Source organism: Cynocephalus volans, chromosome 1 (assembly GCF_027409185.1).
Source record: "Cynocephalus volans isolate mCynVol1 chromosome 1, mCynVol1.pri, whole genome shotgun sequence".
In the NCBI taxonomy this organism is placed as follows: Eukaryota; Metazoa; Chordata; class Mammalia; order Dermoptera; family Cynocephalidae; genus Cynocephalus; species Cynocephalus volans.
Genome location: NC_084460.1, coordinates 190,087,007 through 190,105,689, shown reverse-complemented (window position 1 = coordinate 190,105,689; position 18,683 = coordinate 190,087,007). Strand labels below are relative to the sequence as shown.

The window sequence follows — 18,683 nt, the reverse complement described above, 5'->3', positions numbered from 1 at the left end:
TCTGTCCCACTCCGTGCGCCCGTCCGGCCGCCTGTCCCCCGTCCGGTACCACGCCTCAGTCCCCTCGCTGGCGCCCGCCCCCACGTGCCCTGCCGGTCCCCACTCATGATCCGGCCCGTCGTCCCCTCCCCCAGCCCCACCCCTGACCGGCCGTTGGCGGACCCGCAGGTCACCCGGCGCGCCCGGCTCCCCGCGTCCGCCCCGCGCCCGCCCCCGCGTCCCGCGTGTCCCCGGCCACCCCGCGCGCCGGCGGAACTGTGGGACCGCCGCGCACAGGAAGTGGCGGCGCGGCCGGGGGCGGAGGGCGGGCGGCGGGATGGGGGCCGGGGGCGGCGGGCGCCGCACTCGCTGAGGCCCGACGCAGGGCCGGGCCGGGCCCAGGGCGGAGGAGCGCCGTGGCGGGAGCGGGGCCGCGGAGGCGACGCTGGGGACCCCGCGCGACGAGCAGGTGGCCGCGGCTGCAGGTGAGCGGCGAGGCCCCAGCCCGAGGCTCCCACTCCCCACCCGAGGTCGACCCCCCGCTCCGCCGCCTGAGGTCGAGTCGAGACACCCTCCATCCCCTGCCCGAGGTCAGGCGCCCAGGCCCCACGCCGTGGCGGGCCGGCTGCGCTCCGTGGGCCGCGCGGGGCCTGGGAGAGGACGGGGTTTGGGCGTTGGGACGGGTCTGCGGTCCGGGTCCTGTCCGTCCCCCACTGCCCCAGGGCCTCCAGGTGGCCTTGTCCGGCCCGAGGCCCAGGTCACTTCCCTGCCTGCCCGCGTCTGGCCGCTGCAGTTCTGGAGGCGCTGGGCCTGGCGGGTGTCCTGGGGAGGGGGCTCCCTGGGAGGACGGACTGGCCGGCCAAAGCTGAGGGAGGGGATGACTGGGGTCCTGGTGGGTTCATCCCCTCCCCTCTCCCCAGGACTTTGCTCGGTCCCCTGTGGCAACGAGACCCCCCCCCCCCCCCCCCCCGCTTTCCTGCTGGGGAACCGGGACCGCGCAGGGCACCCTCGGCCCAGGATGCTGAGGCCCTGGTTAGTTTCACTTTTTGCTTGCTCGACCCGGGAAGGAGGGCTGCAGGTGGGACTGCCGGGAGGGGTTGCGCACAGTTTTCAGGTTTGACTTTGACGTTAGACCAAAGGCCGACTGTGAATTTTCACCAGTTCAGTCAGGTGATGGGGTCAATCGGTGATCAAAGAGCCACGTGGGGGCGAATCACCTCCACCCCAGGGCCCTTAGATCAGTTGATCCCCAGGTACTTAGGAAAGGATTATTAGCAGTTGAAACTATGTTGAAAAATTGTGCAGTTTTTTAAACTTTGAGAAGTTTACTGAAATAGGGAAAATGCTTTTGTAAATGGCTTCCCAGACAGCCCCCCGCCCCCCCCCCCCACCCCCCACCCCCCCCCCCACCCCCCCGCCTTTTAAAGCACAGTATTGAAAGTCCTGTCTAAGAGAATATTGAGCAGTTGGGCTCTTTTTCCTGGGAAATATGATCTTACAGGAAGGAAAATGTGTCTGTTGGCCTTGATGCCGGACTGCACCATGGCCACCCGTATTCAAAATTGAAATCATTCCAGAGAGCCGGAATCTGTGGTTCCTGATTTGGTGGGTAATGACGATGGACTGGTGGGAAATGGGATGGGGCCCAATGCTGCTGGAACCAAAGGGACATCCCTACGTGCAGCTCAGCAGGCTGGTCATTCTGAGGATGGGTCTCTGTTGGATTCTGAACGGTATCTTATTTGATTATCTCCTTGCTGTGCCCCTTCCACTTTTCTAGGTAATCATGATGACTCCCCCCCACCCTTCCCCACAAAGTTTCAGAGTTAGCCTGTTACAACTCAACTTCTGTATCCATTCTCCATTACTCTTAAGAATCTTCCTGATTACATTGTTTAAAAAAGTGGCTACCTGTGTTTGACATACAGAATAAACAGGGCCTCTTCTTGGCCTTGGAAGGTGTGGGTACGTTATGTGTTTTGAACCAAACTTCACGGAGTGGCTGTGCTTGGGGGGAGACAGCTGTTCACCCTACCCGTGTGTGGCCTTATGTGGTGTATCTGCAGAGAGGGTGAGCTGTCCATGACAGGTCTGCATCTTAACAGTAGCTGGAGGATGTGTGAGAATAGGGTTAAAGACAGTATTATAGGATGGTGAGGAAAGATGCAAGAGGGATACTGGAATCTCAAGGAGTGTGGATTCTAGAGCAGCCTGTGGCAAGGTTACTGCCTGGCTCCTGGCTGGCCCCCACCACAAGCTCAGGATCTGGCAAGGATACATCCTGTGCCATCACTCATGTCTATGTACCAGGGCCGGGGAAGCAGACTGCAAGTAATTATTTTATTATGGAAGTTACAGAAAGAGTATGCACCAAAGTTATCTGTTCAGTCCATGTTCACGTCTATTTCCCATGCTAATTAGTGGTGGATACTACTAATATATATGCTTTAGCCGTTTACACATGCTGTCTCTGATCTGCACTTGGACCCTGTAAAAAGTGGTCTGAGAAACAGAGAGGCTTAGTTACTTGCCTAAGGTTATGTCACAAATTGGCATGGCCATCGTTTAAACCCACCTCTGAGAACCCTCAGTGTGCTAACAGTATGTAAATTTGATCTCTGGTTAAATCACAGGTAGGCAGGAAATGTTACATACCTATAAACAGGGAAAAGGAAAAACAGAAGCTGTGTTTGAGGAGAGCCAAATTTACTGTTGTTTGCTTGTTTGTTTCTTTTGGGTGGGAGGTGGGGGTGGGGGGCAGTGGGGGTGGGAGGGGCTGTCATGAACTTGTCCAATCATATTTTCCCCTGACAAGTTAGCTCTGGTTAACTCATCCAATCACATTTACTCCTGATACTTAACTTGTCCGATCACACGTACTCCTGTCATTGACTTTTAGCCCTGCTTAGACTCTCCCAGTGCTGATCCAGTGCCACAGCCCCTCACATTTACACTTTAAGTGGAGTGTTGGCCTGTCACCATCAAAACCCACCTCTGGCAAAAGCCATGACTTCTGCTTATGAGCTTTTCTTCCCTCTCTGGCCTTGTCAAAAACTCTATGATTTTACTGTTGCAAGTTGTGGCTGACCGATGTTTACGGAGCAAAGCACTGGACATGATTGACTACAATTGACTGTTTCCTTTTTAATGAATTGTATAATGTGAGATCTTTAGCTACTCAGTCTGCTCATTGAGAAATTTATGTTATAGTAAGGCTGGACTGAATTTTGTAAAACATTTGCTCAGAAATTTCCTGGGATTTTAATCTGGTTAACCAAGGAATGTTTGGGGTTTTAAATGAGTTGCTTCAAATCATAAAGTGAAATGACTATGACTTAATCTGTTGTTCCTAAAACCACCTCATAATAACTTTAAGATTAATTCTAAGTAGCTAATTTCAAAATGCTGCATGTTAGGTAAAAGCATTAGTGGTTCTTCTGACAGTCTTTCATTTAGTTGTGTAGAAAAATTCACCATGTTTTGATTATCTTTGCCCAGCAAAGTATGGGAGATGGACACACTGATGACCTGGGGATGATGTCTGTTTGGTTGTGGAGGTGGAGAGGCAGAGTTGAGGGTGGAAGCTGGCATCAGTTCTGCTCCAGGGCTGAAGCCTGTAACTGGTCATTAGAGTACATGGCGCTGGGGTTAATCGACCACCTCTTCTCCCAAGTGCAGATGTAAAGGCAGCAGGTAGGATACATTTTAGACATTAGTGGTAGCAAATCAAAAGAAACACGAGTGTCTGTCCTTCAGTGTGTGACAGGCAGAAGTCTTCCTCCTGGCTGGAGTGCTTTGTACCACTTAGGACTAAAAGCTGCAGCTTGGCTCACGGTGGGAGCAGCTGCCAGCAGTCCAGAGGCCTGTCCTCGGGTGACTCTGGGAGGCCATGCATTGTTAACCGACATTGTCTCCATTCCTTTCTGAAAGTGGGTGCGGAAAGAAATCTGTAATAAATAACAGTAATAATGAATTACAAAATGAGCGATAGTGAAAAGCTGCTGCCTGGAAATACCCTCACTCCAATCCCTTGCTCCCCTGTGACTCTCCTCCTTCCTGGTTCTGAACTGGGCGAGGGGAGCTAAGTGCAGGAGCCGTGGCAAGGAGGTGGCTGTAGTGCTTTCTTCGTGCTCTGTTTGCAGACCCGAACATCGTCAGTACATGCTGACATTAAATCTGTCCCCTATTTTACAACCTATGTGCTACTTATTCTTTTATAATAACAACTGCAATGACTGCACCTCCATGAGGTGGTTAATATGCCCGTTGTGTTAATTCTTAAAACAACCCTGTAAGGAGAGTGGTATCATCCCATTACACAGACAAAGAAACTGACATGGGAAACTGAGGCAGGAAAGCTTGGCCAGGGTCACTCAGCTTTGATGAATCAGATTTCAAACAAAGGTCTGATCATATCCAAAGCTGATATTCTTTCTGCCAGACAACCTTGATGCTCAGAAAACCCAACATATGAAAATCTACATTGCTAAAACAGAAACTAAGCGATTGGCTTCACACACATACTCATTCTAAAACTTTCCCCTTGTAGAGGGCTACACTTGCTGGACAGGGGCCTTGGAAATCCCTGTCTGAAATGATAGAAACATATATGCTAGATATGATGTTGAATCAAAAGAAAGTAAATTCAGCTAATATAAATTCATCTGTGCTCTGCTTTTCATTGCACACTTGATGGGAGTAAAATGAAGAGCTGTTTATTGACTCTTGATATAAAGAATGTGCTGATGATTGGGTGAAACTTTTCATAGATTGATTTCTGATTTAGCCATTGTCCTAGCCTAATTGGAGAGATTGATTGAATGAATGGATGTACCTTTTATTAGAGATATACACATAATCCTCGTGTGCAGAGAGAGTCGCAAGTCACAGTCCTTCTTAACCTTAGAGGTGACGGCCTATTACTTTTGCCATACTCTTTTCATTAGAAGAGAGCCACCAGGTCCTGTTGTAGGCATTTAAGGTGTGTATGTAGTATTTTCATTGTTCAGTTCTAAGCATTTCTAAACTTCCATTATTATTCTTCCATGACCCATGAATTATATAGAATGCACGTTTATATTCTAAATGCATGGGGATTTTAGGTTATATTTTTATTATTGGCTTTAGCTCAAAAGCCTTGTAGGCAGAGGATATGGTCCTATATGGCACTGATTTGTGGGCATTTTTGGAGACTTGAATTATATCATGTAACCATCTCTGGCTTAGGTAGTTGCAGCCAGGAAGTCAGCTGTCAATAGTAAGTTTTCCCTCTGGCTGCTTTTACCCGTGGTGCTCTTCAATTTCACTGGGGTGTCTCTAGTGTGGGTTTCTTTTCTTTACCCTGCAGGTGGGTTTTGTGTCTTCCGGCAGTCCTGTGAGCACTCCTGCCACTATTTCTCTGCATGCTGCTTCTGCTGGACTTCATCACACCATCCCACAAACCTCTTAAACTCCTGTTCATGATTTTTATCTTTTAGTCTTTTTATGCTGAGTTCTGGGTTATTTCTTCAGGTTTATCTTCCAGTTTACCAACTCTGTCTTCATCTCTGTCTAATTTTCTGTTTACCCTGTTCTTTACAATTTTCATTTCAATGATTACATTTCTCATTTCTAAAAGTTCACTTTGGTTCTTTCCAAATCTGCCACTTCCTTTTTTTGGGATTCTTTTCTTTGCAAGTATTTTGATTTCCTCTTTAATCTCTAAACATACTTATTTTGTATACTGCAACTAATAATACCAAAATAATACCCATAATAATAATAATACCAAATATAATACCAAGATTTGAATTTCTTGAGGGTTGAAATCCACTGCTTGTTCTGCTGTCTCTTGGTTGCTGAAGCTTGTTCTCATGGACTTTGCAATTTTGGATTGTGGGCTTATCTCAGGTGAGCTTTATCTGCAGGTTCTTGCAGGTATGAGAGGAGTGAAGTCTCCCTGGAGAAGCTCTGCTCCTGCCAGGAGCCCAGGAGTGGGACTGATCCCAGGAGAGCCACTTTAGGTTAATTTCCTGGACTCTCAAAGGGGACTTCTAAAGATGTGATTGACTAAGAAGAGAAGTGATCACAAAGTAGAACTCTGAGACTGAAGAAATTGCTATAGTGGGGATGAATCTACATAAATCCAGATCAACAAAACAACAATAAGCAGTTGAGGGAATGGCATAGAGTTAGGTATACCAAAATGACTGAGCTGTCTTGGGGGAAATTCTATCCTGGCCTAATGCTGCCATGTGGAAGATAAAGTGTGATTTCCAGGGAGCTTAAATCTGGGAAGACCCTCCCTACCCCAGCACATCATCACCAAGTGCTCTTAACCAGTTTGGGACACAGTTGCAAAATGTGACTCAGATTTTGTCCTTAACAAACTTAACCCTTCGTTGACTATCAGCCATCTGACCTGAGGTGATTTCTAGAGCAGGCAGACTAGGTCACCATTTAAACTGTTTTTTCTCAAATAGATTTTGGCTGGTTGCTGAAGAACTACCATACATATACCATACACGGTATATACCAGTAGTAATTAAAGAGCATGATTTTTTTAAAGGTGATTACATCTTAGATTATCAGATTTTGAAAGTAGAAATTAAATGTAAAGGAAAAGACTATTAAGCATCTAAAATGGTGTTCTTCTGGGGACTCTGACTGAGGTGTCTTCTCAGCAACTTGTTCCTGTCTGTTCTTCCCCATCTCCACTGGGGTCCACGCAGACCCCTGGGCGCTGTCCATGACACCCCTTTCCCAGTCTCCCTCATGTTCTTCCCCACTCAATGGCCACAGAGACTCTCGGGTCCCACCTCCTACATCATGACTTGCAGCACCTACCCAGCCTCACCTTCCTTCTGGGGATCACCTCACCCCTCACTCCAGGTACTCCAGCTCCATTCCCATCAGATCATTCCCTGTGGTGTGTCTGAAGTCATGTTTCAATACCTCAGATGCCATCCCTGTCACCCTGCCTGGCTCCCAGTGGTGACTCCCTGCCTACGTCACCGCCTCCTCTTCTGTGTGCTGTGCCCCACTTCACCTGATCTCCAAGCTTCTGCACCAGCTGTGCTCCCCTCTGGCCTGGGCGTGCCTTTCTCTGGAGCACTCTTTCCCAGCCCACCTGATGAGTCCTCGCCTTCCAGGTGTCTGCCACTTGCTGGGGAGGCCTTCCCTGTCCTGAGTCTGAGTCAGCACACACGTGCACACATACATGCACTTTTAACAACACAGATGGAATCACACGTGCACGTGGCCCGCTTTCTTTGCTTCACGAGCACTGCAGACCTCTCACCCTTGTCATGGTTGACTCCCTGAGGTCTGTCCTGGCCCCGCTTGGGGGGGGATGCTGCAGTGTGGCCATTTTCCACATTATAAAGGTGACAGACAGCTCTTCTCGAGTCAACTCCTTGAAGATAAATTCTGCAAACAGGCTGCTGAGTAAGGGTCTCCACATTTCAGAGACATTAAACACGCACTGCCAGTTCACATCTGCCAAGATGACATCTGTGGGCTTGTGTGGCAATGTCTGAGAGCACAACACTGTGTGAGGTGCACCAGTGTTCCAGTCCCCATTTACTGTGGTGGGGAGATCTGGCATGCTGGGGGTTCTCTGGCTGCACCCCACTGTAAAGTCCCATGGGTGGTGTGACCACGCTGTGCCCTACTTGTGAAGCTCAGCAGGGAAGACAGGTGGTAGGGGCTGGCTGTGCTGGGCTGGGTCTGGTGAGGGTGTGGCCGCCGTACCCTGCTCCTCTGGGCTACACACCTCAGCCCCTCCGCTGTCCCCGCAGCAGGCTGCGAGCTTAGAGGAGCTCTCGTGACAAAGCTCTTTGAGAATGGTAAGTGGCGTGTCATCATGCCACGCCATGGACATGTTGGAGCAGTGGTGTTGCGTGTGGCTGAGGGCAGCGTGAGCCCTGGCCAGACTGCCCAGGGAACAGAGTCCCGGGGAGCAAGTGACTCAGACCAGGAGCACCATGCTGAAAAGGGAGGTCAGTTGTGGAAACGAAGGATGGAGCTCTGTGCAAGCTTGTCCCGACACTGGCCTTGCGTCTGGGGCCCCTGGCCTCCTGCCTCTCACCTGGCTTCTCCCTGTGGTCCCCTTGGGGTGCAGCCGAGGAGGGTGGTGGGTTTTGTCCCTCTCCACCATCCTTCACTCCTGAGGACCAGGGTGGCATGCACCGTACCACAGGCGTTGGTCCAGTTCTTGCTGTTCCTGGAACCTGTGGAGCTGGGCGTCTGTGCATGTCCTGGCAGCCTGCTCCTGACCCCTCGTTGCTGAGTCATCTCAGGGCTCGGTGGGTCTGAGAGTCGCTGCTTCCCGCTGGCACCCGCCCTGTCCAGCACAGCCTCATGCAGGAGAGACACGCTGGGGCTGTGGTGCAGCGCGGTGAGCCCGGCCTCGGGCCTCAGAGGGCTCAGACAGCATCATTCCCCTTCCTCCGTGGTGTCACCGTTTGTGTGTGGGCAGGGGTCATGTATGCGCCTGTGGTGTTTTGAAAATAAACTTCAAAGTTTGCATTCACATTCACGGCAGGATGGGCTTATTTAACAGTGATTCATCACTCACTCTTTTTGTCCCCGCTCATGTACGTCCACGGAAAACCAGACACAGGTGCCAGCTAGAGACACACATTGGCGCCCTCCCATCCACTGGCAGGAAGTGAGTGCAATGGCACCGGGGCCTTTCAAGTCCTCCGTGTTTGATGTTGCATGGAGGTGCACACATTGCACATCACATTGTGCCAACTGCACATAGCGAGGAGGAGGTGCCATGAGACTTGTGGCTTGATTATAGAGTTGGTCCTTCCTAGCAAGGAGAACAGGAGAGGGAGAGAGAATTAGCATAAGAGCTTTTTTAGGTAGAAAAGAAAATTGAAAAGGAAGTGATGGTAATTGCTAATTGTGTTTACTTTGCCATTTATCATGTATTTATTTCCAGAAAGGGAACAGTTTCTTCTTTCAAATTTTATGGAAGGAAAAGAAAATTTGAAGTATTAAGAATTTTGTCATAATTTTTATTCTGTACCTTGTGATTATATTGTATTTTCAAGAATGGGTCAACTTCTTTCTTTTTTTTAAAATTAAGAAATGCTCTAGTGTATGAAAACATGTAAGTAAAATATGGGACCCCCTACATTAACCATCCAAGGGAGGAATTAACCATTATAGGTACATTTGAAGCCAAAAGATAGGTGAAGCTAAAAATTTCTAAAACTCTTAACATGTGAACAAGAAAGGGAGTGGGAGGGAGGTCACCTCAGAGACTGTTGTGTCTCGACCTGTGCCGTCCAGCGTGGACATCATGGGCCATGCGGTGCACAGAGCCACACTGGCAGCGTGGCTGGTAGGAGCCGAGATGTGCTCTTGGTGTGAAATGCACACCGATCTCAGTGGCCTAGCGTGAGAGAGAGGACACGAGCCAGCTCATGAATATTCTCCTTTATCAACTACATGTTGAAATGGTAACATTTTGGGCATGTGGGGTTAATTAAAATTTATTATTAAATTATTTTTGCCTGTTTCTTTTGACTTGTTAACATGGCTGCTAGGAATGTAAAAGTGCAGGGTGACTCACAGCTGCTCAGCACTGGTCCAGAGTCACTTCATCCAGGGAGGAGCCTGGCGACCTTGGGCTGGTACCTCATCAGGGGACCTGTGCCCCAGGAAGGAGCAATCAGTCTCCACCTGCTGGACCCCATGCCTTTGTACACTGGAGTTAATACATGCAGATGCTTAGTGCAGGGCCTGGCAGCTGCTAACTACCACGTGCGATTCATTTTGTTACCGATAATATCAATATTAATTAATAGTTATAGCAATTATTAATATTAAGTATTAATAGTAATAGTAATATTGTTTGTAATACCTTTACAGTATGGACATGGATTTCACAGATTGTCTGCACCCAGAATTTGAAAATTACATATTTTCATGTGGAAATGCCAGCATGGGTCTATGCTGGGAGACAGAATGGCCCCTGTTAGCTCAAGCTGCACTGAGGGGGCAGGGGGCAGTGGGCTCCTCAGCCCCTCGCTGGGGGCAGCCAAGGCAGGGTTCATCTCCCTTCCCTGGGTGTGTTTTATGCGTAGCTGCATTCCTGGAAAATCCAGAGTCTGTGAAAACCCAGATCCATGATGTTTACGTACAAGTTGGAGTGAGGCTCTGAGCTCCAAGGGCAGGTATCTGGTGGGACCCGTGGAAGGTGCGTTTTGGTCCAGCCTCTGAGAGCCGGCAGTGCCTCCTGTCACTGTGATGGCATAGCCTCCATAACATCTGTTAATGTTTCTGGGAAGCAAGCAGTGACAGTCGTGAGACCCACTGGGCAGAGGGCCCTTGGTTCTCCTGTGGCCATAGGTGTTGTGGTCTTTGGGTGATGCTGACCTCTCAGTGCTGTGCCTTGGGTGGGCTTATGGGAGACAGCTGCTCAGCTCTGCCTGTTGTGTCTGTCCTCTTGGACATGACAACATGGTCCTACGTGCCACGGTGTGACACTGGGATCCTGGTGCACAGGTTAGACAGAGCACCAGAAAGCTGTGGCCCCACCAGGGCCAGGGCCTGGTGTGGACATAGTCACACATGCATGAAGGCCCCGAAGGCAAAAGGAACAGCTTCCTCTTCCTTCATTTGTGAGTTGACCAGCACTAGAAATTTAAGAGGACAAATATGAATTGCTGCAGACTGTGAAGCTTGACACAAGCCAAGAGGTATTCCTTGGCCCCCAGTACCCCCCCCGACCCCAGCTGGGAGCCGGCCTCTGGCTAGGTGACACTTCCAGCACTGGGGCTCCATTGGGTGTCCTCCAAGGCCACTGTGAGGGCTCACCTGCCTTGGAGGACGAGCTTTCTGGAAACTCAAGGGCAGTAACAGCCTGGACCTTTCTGACCTACACAGGGCAGTAGAGCAAGTGGCCCCATGTCAGAGGGGCCCAGATTCCACAGCCATCACCGTCCTGCAAGCTCTGGAACCCCAGAAGGGACCTCACTGACCCTGCTGTGCCGTGCCCTCTGGACAGCATTTCCTCTCCCATTTAAAAGTAGGAGCTCGTCATGTATCTGGGACGGGAAAGCCCTGTTGATCATGGGACCTACAGGACCTACAGGACCTGGGCCAGGGGCAGCTTTTCATTCCTTATTACTCAGCCCAGCTCAGTTCCTGAGTTTCTTCCCATAAAGTCCTAAGTGTTTTGGTCTTTTTGCAGTGGGTGTAGGTGTCTCTTAAAAGAAGTACTTTTGGCCAGGTAGTTACTTCTGTCCCCAAGGATGTGTCACCCTGTCTCAAAGAGTAAGGCAACTTTGTGGATGTCCCAAAATAGTCTCCAGGGCTGTGTTCCTTCATTCCTGTCCCCTACACTGCCTCCTCATCTTCCTCCTTCCCTCCCCATCCTCTCCCCTCACCCATCCTCTCCCCCCCCCATCCTCTCCCATCCCCCACTCTTCCTCCCTCCCCCATCCCCCACTCTTCCTCCCTCCCCCATTCTCTCCCTTCCCCCACTTCTTCTTTCCTCTCCCATTCTCTCCCTTATCTCACTCCCCTCCCTTCCCCATCCTCTCCTCTCCCCCACTCCCCTTCCCTCCCCCATTCTATATCACAAAGGCATTTGACTGCAGTTGATAGGGGTGGTGTCTTTTTCAATGACTAAGCTTTCAGTGACCCACTCATCCGAATGAGAAGACAGCACGAGAAGAGAAGCGAGTCTCTGGTCTTTCTGTAGTTCCTCTTCCTTCTCATCCCTGTTTTCTGCTCAGTGGAGCATGTTATTTTCATAATGGGAAGGAGCTACCGTAGCCTCTCCCTGTCCTGCCTCTGGTCTGGCTCACAGCACCACGCAGTCGTTAGATGCGGTGGCCCAGACTCACTGCTGGGGGCCCTTTCCTGAGGCTTCCTGCTCCTCCAAGTGGGCCCTGGGGGGCCTTGTTGTGGTGTGTGCTGGACACAGAGGGACAGTATCTGAAGATTTGACCTTGGATGTGGGGACAAGATGTGTCAGCATTCCAAAACATGTAACGAGCCACTGGCTGTGCCTGTTTCTTTGTCGTGGCTCTTTCCCTTCTCTGTTACCCTGAGTGATTCAGGGTTAACAATGATGCGTTGTTTTTAATTCAGAAATGTAATGCTTATCCCCCACAGATCTTGCTTTAATGGAAGCACTGGTTTTACCGAAGGTAAAGGTTTGCCTGAGCCCTGTGATAGGAGAGCGCTGGGCAAGGCCAGGGAGCCAGGGGCTCAGGACCTGTCTGCACCACCCAGGCCTGGAAATGTGAGAGCTAAATGCTTCACCTGATTCTGTGATTCTATGTAGTGTCCTGCCTCCTTTAGGCCTCTTGTGTCCTTACTGGCAGCCAGGACCCTGCAACAGGCCCAGAACTGCAGGCCTGGCTGGCTGGACAGGTGTCCATGTACGGCCTGCTCTGGAGTCACTGATCGAGACACAGAGATTTGCTTTTCTGTCTTCCGTGTTCCTAGTTGGTCTCCAGTTCTTGAATAAATAACTTTCAATTAAAATTTTTTTCTCTACTTATGATTGCTGGTTTCTTATATAAGCTGATCTGGAAAGAAAAAAAGGCATCTTGTTTGGAGGCTCTGCAGCTCCAGCCTCCAGCCCAGGGGAATGCGCACGCTTAGGGGAGCTTCAGGGAGAGGTGTGCAGGTGCCCAAGGGTGAGGTATCTTGGCTCAAGGTTGGGGTGGCAAGGAGGGGTTCCTTGGAGGAGCTACTGGCCATGAGGTCGCCAGGCTGGGGCGAGATGCAGCAGAAGAGGGGGCTTGCAGAGCCGGGGCAGGATGCAGCGTAGGTGATGCTTTAGGAAGAGCAAGTCTGTGAAGACCTGGGACAACGAGGCTGGTGGCCTGGCAAACGGAGAGGGTAGGGGAAGGGCAGACACCTTGAGGAGACTTGCAGGACTCAGAGCTGACTGTTAGGAGAATTGCTAACATCAGCCTCGGTTCACCCAAACAGCCAAGCCCTTCCAGGGCCAAGAGCCATGGAAATGCAGGAACTGGTTAAGTGGCGGCCACTGTGAAGCCACCACGTAAACCTGGAATAAGGACGTTCTAAGAGCTGGCCTAGTTTCTCCAAAACGTCCTTATGAAGAGAAAGTGGGGGTGGGGGGAGACTTTTCCAGACCAGGGGTCAGCAAGCAACAGCTCACAGGCCAAATCTGACCTGCTTTTGGAAATAAAGTTTTGTCAATACAGTCACTCCGTTTGGTTCCCTGTTGCACATGGCTGCTTCCCTACAAGACTGTGTGGCCTGCAAGCCTGAAGTATTTACCATTTTGCCTTTACGGAAAAGGTTGCCAACCCCTGTTCTCAATTAAAAGATCACAAAGACACGTAACAGCCAAACAGTGTGTGAAGCTTGATTAGAGTCTGGTTTGAAAAACAACGGGATCAGCATTGCCGGGAGAGTTAGGGAGGTTCAGATGTAGGTTGGCTGTTAGGTGATGCTGGGTACTAATTGCTTGTTTTCTCAGTGTGCTAGTATTATTGTGGTGATGAAGGAGAATGACCTTGCTCTTAGGAGAGACATGCTGAAGCATACAGTACTGTGATGTCTGCAAGTAACTCTCAAATGGTTCAGGAATGAAAACACGCAACACAGACACACACATGCATGTGCAAAGGCTATTAGGCAAAATGTTAGTAATTTTTAATCTAAGTACTGTATACAGACTTTTTTGGTACTATTATTTCAATTTCTCTGTACAAAATTTTTATTTAAAAAGATGGAGAAAACGCCCTGATTGTTCTTTTAAAAAATTTTAAGCCTTTAATCCACCTTGAATGGATTTTTTGTGTAGGTCATATTTTGTTAAATGTGTTGCTGCTATTTAATATTTTTGGTGCTACTGTACTAGTATTTAAAGAATTTATTTTCTAAATGTTTATTGCTGGGCCGGCCCGTGGCTCACTCGGGAGAGTGTGGTGCTGATAACACCAAGGCCACGGGTTCGGATCCTATAAGGGATGGCCAGTTGGCTCACTGGCTGAGCGTGGTGCTGACAACACCAAGCCAAGGGTTGAGATCCCCTTACCAGTCATCTTCTTAAAAAAAAAAAAATTAAAAAAAAAAATAAATGTTTATTGCTGATAAATAAGAATATTGATTGATTCTACTGTTTATCTAGCCACCTTGCTAAACTTTCTTATTGATTTTAAAAATTTACCTGTAGGTTATTTCAAATTATGAGTATTTTATTTATTTATTATTTTAATTTTAGGTTTTCTAAGCACACAGCCATGTCATCCGTGAGTGATGACAGCTTTTTTTTTTTTCTCCTTTTCGATGCTTAGATTTTTGTTTTTTTCTCACCTTCCCGTGCCAGCAGCACTTCCAGCGCCAGGTGGGGCTGAAGTAGGGGAGGGCTCCTGACTTAAAGAGAGGCTTTCATGCTTTCACTACTAAGGGTAATGTTTGTTGTGGATTTAAAAATATATATTCTTTATCAATTTGAAAAAATTTCCTTCTATTCTTCAATTGCCAGGAGGTTTTGATTTATTTTATTTTTAAAACTGTAATCATGAACGGATGTTGTGAATTAAACTGATTGTGTGGTTTTGCCCTTTTGGCTTGTTAACATAATGTTAAAACATTCTTGCATTCTTGGGACAAACCCAACTTAGCCATGATCTTTTTAATAAATTACTAGACCCAGTTAACTAATGTTTTTTTTTTGGCTTCTATATTTATGCTCATGAATGAGATTGTTTTATAATTATCCTTTTTTATACGATGTCAGGTTTTAACAAGAAGGTTGTACTTAGCCTCAAAATGCACAGGCTGGGGCCGGGTGCTTCTTTTTTTTCTTTTCCTGTTTTTTTCTTCACTTCTCTGAAAGAGTTTATGAAAGATTGGACTCACTATACCTTGAATATTTGCTAGATCTCACTGGTGAAAACATTCTGAACTTGGGGTGTTTTGGGTTTTTTTTGGTGGTGAATGTTTGACTTCTGCTTTGGTTTTGTAACGGTCATAGTGTTCTGTGGGTTTTCTGTTTCTTCTTAAGTATATTTTCATACATTATTTTTCTGGGAATAATAATGTTCTTTTATCTACACTTTCAAGTTTGCTGCTATAAAGTGGTTCATAATACCCTCTTATTTTTAAAAATTCTGCAGCATTTGGCTCTGCTCCCTTTCTTTCCTGGCATTATCCACGCCTCCTCTCTTTTTATCATGATCTCTCTTGACAAAACTGTCGATTTTATTGATTCTTCCAAAGAACCAGCTTTGTAGCTTTTTGTATGTGTACTATGTCATTAATTTCTGCTTTTTAAGTGATTTCCTTCCTTTTTTAAATTTATTTTTTGTTTTCCTAACTTTTTGAGATATATTTTATGTCAAGTTTTCAGCCTTTCAAATTTTTTTAATATACACTGAAGTATAACGTTCCCTTTAAGAACTCTTTGCTGCGGCCGATCAGTTGTGACAAAATATTCTTGTTGCTGTTCCATTCAATATGTTTTCTAATTCTTATTTTAATTTATTGTTTGACTGTTGATAACTTTTGAATTTCTTAACATGTGGGTATTTTTGCAAATACCTTTTTATAACTCTTTTTTTTTTTTCTGGTTTAAATGCACTGGGGTCAGCGAACCTGCTCTAATTGATCTCTGTCTTTCTAAATTTGCTGAGATTTGCTTTATGGCCCAGCAAATGGTCAAATTTCAAAAAGTTTTGTGTGTCTTTGAAAAGATTATGTTCTGGAGTGGTGGGGGTAGCATTTTGGGTAGATTTATTAAGTCAAGTTCATTAATCGTGTTGTTGAATTCTTCTGTATCACAGGTCAGCAAACCACAGCCCATGGGCTAAACCTGGCTTGCCACCCGTTTGTACAAGTAAAGTTTTATTGGGTCACAGTCACTCACTGGTCTAGGTATTGTCCAGGGCTATTATTGCACCAGGATAGAGCTGAGTGGTTGTGATAGAGACTATGTGGCCTGTATAATCTGAAATATTTACTACCTGTTGCCTTCCCAGAAAATGTGTGCTGACTCCTGTCTCCTTACTTGGAACCGGAGGTCTGTTCTGCTCTCCAGATATCCCTTTTGTCTATTTATTCTTGCAGCTCTATCAATTTTTGCTTTATTTATTTGGGGGCTATGTTATTAGGTGATATAAGTTTTAAATTGTTATGTCTTCCTCATGAATGAAATGCCTGTTATTATGATCTTACCTCTTCTAATGCTTTCTGCCTTTAAGTCAACTTTGTCTGAAATTAATCCAGCTGTGTCCACTGCCTTCTGGTAAGCCTTAGCCTTGCATATCTCTTCCTATTCATTTTTAACCTTTCTGTATCTTTATCTGTATCTTAGATGTGTCTCTTGTAAATAGCATATAATTAAAGGGTTTTTTAAAAATTGAAGTTTGATAGTTTTTTTTAAGTGTGACAATTAAAAAAATTTAACTGGATTATTTATTTGCTTTCTTTTAAATGTAGCTAAAGATAGATTTGTGTTTAAACCTACTATCTTATATTTTGCTGATTTTTTGTCTATGCTAAGTTTTTTTGCTTTTCTTCTCTTTCCTTAATTTTTTTTTAGTCAAATATTGATCCTTTAATTTTTTGCACTCTACCAATCTAGAAGTTGTAGACTCTGTCCTTTTGAGAGTTTCCCCAGAAATGGCAAAAAATCTGAACTTAGCCAGTACTTTACCGTTTGGGATGACACAGGGACCTGAGAACACCCATAAAGTCATTCATTCCCCTCTGACTACTGTGTTGCTGTGCATTCAATTCTTTCTTCTTCTTTTTTAAATTGAAATTTATAATTGGTTGTACATATCTGTGCGGTATGGCATTGAATATCAATACCTGTGTGCAATCTGCTCAAATCAGGATAATTAGTATTTAAACATTATACAATGTAATTATGTTTTGTGGCCCTTTACCAGTTTCTCACTAACCTCCCCTCCACCTCCCCCACCTCTGCTGGCCTCAGTTCTGTTCTCTCCTTTTGAAAGATCAATGAATTATTGTGATCATTGTATCTTTCTTTTTTTAAAAAATTTATTTGGTTTTTTTTTAGGTGAGGACATGTGGTATTTCTCTTTCTTTGTCTGGCTTATTTCACTTAACATGATTTTCTCTAAGTCCATCCATGCTGCTGCGAATGGCAGAATTTCATTCTTTTTATGGCAGAGTAGTATTCCATTGTGTAGATATACCACATTTTCCTTATCCAGTCATCCATCAATGGACATTTAGGTTGGCTTTACATCTTAGTTATTGTAAATAGAGCTGTGATAAATGTGGGAGTGCAAGTATCCCTTTGACATGATGATTTCCATTCCTTTGGGTATATTTCCAGCAGTGGGATTGCTGGATCATATGGCAGTTCCATCTATAGCTGTTTGAGGAACCTCTGTACTGTTTTCCATAATGGCTGCACTAATTTACAGTCCCACTAACAGTGTAGGAGGGTCCCCCTTTCTCTGCATCCTCACCAGCATTTGTTATTTTCTTTTTGATAACAGCTAGTCTAAGTAAGGTGAGATGATATCTCAGTGTGGTTTTGATTTGCATTTTCCTGATGCTTAGTGATGCTGAGCATCTTTCCATCTATTGGCCATTTGTGTCTTCCTTTGAAAAATGCCTGTATAGCTTCTGCCCAGTTTTTAATTGGATTACTTGTTTTTTTCCTGTTGAGTTGTTTGAGTTCCTTGTGTATTCTGGACATTAATCCCTTGAAGGATGCATAGTTTGTAAATATTTTCTCCCATTCCATAGGTTTTTTCACTCTAATTGTTTCTTTTGCTGTGCAGAAGCTTTTTAGTTTGATATAATACCATTTGTTTATTTTTTTCTTTTGTTGCCTGTGCTTTTGGGGTCTTGTTCATATACTCTTTGCCCAGTCCTACTTCCTGAAGTATCAGTTGCCCTGTGTTTTCTTTTAGGAGTTTTATAGTTTCCAGTTGTATATTTAAGTCTTTAATCAGTTTTGAGTTGATTTGGGTATATGGAAGAGGTACAGGTCTAGTTTTGTTCTTCTATATATGGATGTCTAGTTTTTCCAGCACCACATATTAAAGAGGCGGTCTTTTTCCCAATGTATGTTCTTGGTGCCTTTGTCGAAGATCTGTTGGCTGTAAGTATGTTGGTTGATTTCTGAGTTCTCTATTCTATTCCATTGGCCCAAGTGTCTGTTTTTTTTTTTTTTTTTTTTTTATATTTTTTAAATTTTATTTTGTCGATATACATTGTGGCTGATTATTGCTCCCCATCCCCAAAACCTCCCTCCCTTCTCCCTCCCCCCCTCCCCCCCAACAATGTCCTTTCTGTTTGCTTGTCATATCAACTTCAAATAATTGTGGTTGTTATAAAAAATATGGAACGCTTCACGAATTTGCGTGTCATCCTTGCGCAGGGGCCATGCTAATCTTCTCTGTATCGTTCCAATTTTAGTATATGTGCTGCCGAAGCGAGCACCCAAGTGTCTGTTTTTATGCCAGTACCATGCTGTTTTGGTTAGTATAGCTTTGTACTATAATTTGAGGTCAGGTAGTGTTATACCTCCAGCTTTTTATTTTGTTACTTGGGAGTGCTTTTGCTATTTGGGATCTTCTGTTGTTCCATATGAATGTTAGGATTGTTTTTCTGTTTCTGTGAAGAATGTCATTAGTATTTGCATGGGGATTGCACTGAATCTGTAGATTGCTTTGGGTAGCATGGACATTTTCACAATGTTAATTCTAATCCAAGAACATGGAATATCT

General features: G+C 46.1%; 1 protein-coding gene and 1 non-coding gene across 4 annotated transcripts in view; one reads left to right on the top strand and one right to left on the bottom strand.

Annotated features, from left to right (window-relative positions):
• Nucleotides 1-205: 205 nt before the first annotated feature.
• The window catches only part of AGPAT3 (1-acylglycerol-3-phosphate O-acyltransferase 3), a 116,965-nt gene continuing 98,487 nt past the window's right edge, over nt 206-18,683 (top strand). For all 3 annotated transcript variants that reach the window (XM_063092124.1, XM_063092130.1, XM_063092141.1), the window contains exon 1: nt 206-464. The gene's annotated coding sequence lies outside the window, so the exon portion shown is untranslated. The remainder of the gene's footprint in view (nt 465-18,683) is intronic.
• LOC134365030 (U6 spliceosomal RNA) lies at nt 18,290-18,396 on the bottom strand. The gene has a single exon (XR_010021918.1). It is a non-coding gene; the product is annotated as a U6 spliceosomal RNA (small nuclear RNA).